Source organism: Berghia stephanieae, chromosome 7, assembly GCF_034508935.2.
Source record: "Berghia stephanieae isolate SIO BIC M18660-M18661 chromosome 7, UCSD_Bste_1.3, whole genome shotgun sequence".
Lineage (NCBI taxonomy): Eukaryota > Metazoa > Mollusca > Gastropoda > Nudibranchia > Aeolidiidae > Berghia > Berghia stephanieae.
This window is the reverse complement of record NC_088366.1, coordinates 5,758,023-5,759,856: the sequence shown is the minus strand read 5'-3', so window position 1 is coordinate 5,759,856 and position 1,834 is coordinate 5,758,023. Positions and strand designations below refer to the sequence as shown.

The 1,834-nt window shown below is 40.1% G+C and overlaps 1 protein-coding gene across 2 annotated transcripts in view; it reads left to right on the top strand.

The window, feature by feature from the left end:
* Window positions 1-1,081: 1,081 nt before the first annotated feature.
* LOC144976407 (basic phospholipase A2-like) overlaps window positions 1,082-1,834 on the top strand; it is a 19,547-nt gene continuing 18,794 nt past the window's right edge. For both annotated transcript variants that reach the window (XM_078920687.1, XM_078920686.1), the window contains exon 1: window positions 1,082-1,336. The gene's annotated coding sequence lies outside the window, so the exon portion shown is untranslated. The remainder of the gene's footprint in view (window positions 1,337-1,834) is intronic.

The following is a 1,834-nucleotide window of genomic DNA, read 5'->3' as shown; positions in this document are numbered from 1 at the left end:
CTCTGCAATGGACACCCCAAGGAAGGAGAATGCGAGGCGCCCCAGGGAGACTTGGAGACGTACAGTAGAGAGGAACCTAAAGCAGAGAGGTCTGTCCCTCGAGATGGCCCCAAGAATAGCTGCTGACAGGACCAGTTGGAGATCCCTTGCATCGCCTCAAGTGCCAGCAGGCCCGGAGAGGATTGAGAGAGTGAGTGAGTGATTAAGAGCGCGCTACGCTCCATTTCACTGGGCAAAAGGAATTTTACATCCCCTGAAGGAGGAGGAATCGGAAAAGAAACAGGCGGAGAAATGTAAGGGTTCTGTTCCAGAGAGGAGGCATTGGGTGGCAGTTCCTGGGATAGAAAAATAAAGGGAGTAAATGGGACTCCTAAATAATCGAACAACACAAAACAAACGACGTTTCGGTCTTTGGCCTTTTAAAAGCCGTGTTGGCTTGAAAAAGGCCAAAGGCCAAAAGGTCGTTTGTTTTGTGTTGTTCATTCATGAGTCAGATTTACTACCTTTATCTTTCTCTCCATTTCATTGACTCGTTTAGGCACTTCTAGTTTTTGGTAACAGTTCCTGCATTAGTGAGATCTGGGGTGCTCATCGACTTGAACTCATGGGTGACGGTCCCTCTCACTAATCTGTGGTGACGGCATCTGGTTGAGCGTTGCAAAGTGGCGCTATTGCCGGGCATGTTCACTACTGTACACGAGTAGAGCATTCGTCGTCCATGGATTAATGTTTGTATTGTTTCGTTATTGGCTGAAGAAGGGGTTTGATCCTGAAACGTTCCTTGTTTTGTTGTTGTTGTTTTTTTTTGTTGTTCTCTTTTGAGCTCTTATATTCATTTCTGTTTATCAATTTTTGGAGTCCACAGCTTCTAGAATCATCCTTGATAAATAACACCCTCCGTATGAACTTTGACCCACGAAATTCTTTATCCCACAATAATAGCAATTCATGCGTGGCACACTAATCGGACGTTTGACGTAATAGTTATCGATATTGAGTATCTCGTTATCGATATGTCACTAACTATTATCAATCTTGTAATAATAATATGTACCCATGCCTTAGTTTCATTCGGCCATTTGTCTGGAGCCCACTCGCTGGACTGGGTGTTTTTGTGTGAGGCCAATCTTTAACTCCGGCGGAAATATTTTGGAGTTCTTTCAGAAATAATTAAAACCGCTGGATCCTTCCCTAAGGAGTTGAAAGACAAGGAGTAATCCAAATATTTTTAAAAAATTGTCAATGATCCAGTGCTTCGATATCAAAGCATACAGTTATAATAAGTTGTATAATCGTTACTGTCTATTTCATTTGCAAGAGTAATGAATCTAAGGTGGTGAGTATTTTAGTTAATGTTTGTCTTGGTCTTTGTTATGAAAAAAATGTTGAATGTTGTAAGAATCTCCCTTTTTCTGGAGCTCGCTCATCAGTCTGGATGGTTTGTGTGAACGGTGGAATTGGTTTTGAGTGCAATAATCAACGCTCTTGGAAGTTTCCGGTGCAGTTGAAGGCAAAGGGGTAATCCAAAAATAAACAACAAATATTTTGATTCGTTTATGATCCATTGCTCATTTAAAACTCAAAATATCAAATTATACAGTCGTAGGTAATATGTATTTTTCGTTACAATATATTTCATTTGCAAGAGTAATTATTCTAAGTTGGCGAGTAATTTAGTTCATGTTTTTCTTGATCTTTGTCATGAAAAAATGTTGAACGTTGTGTTGTCGTGTTATCAAAATTTGAAGCCTTGACTTGCAAAGAACGGAAATAATACATCATACGAAAATTGCGCTTTCATGATAGCAAAAAAGCCAAAGTCTCTGAAAAATGT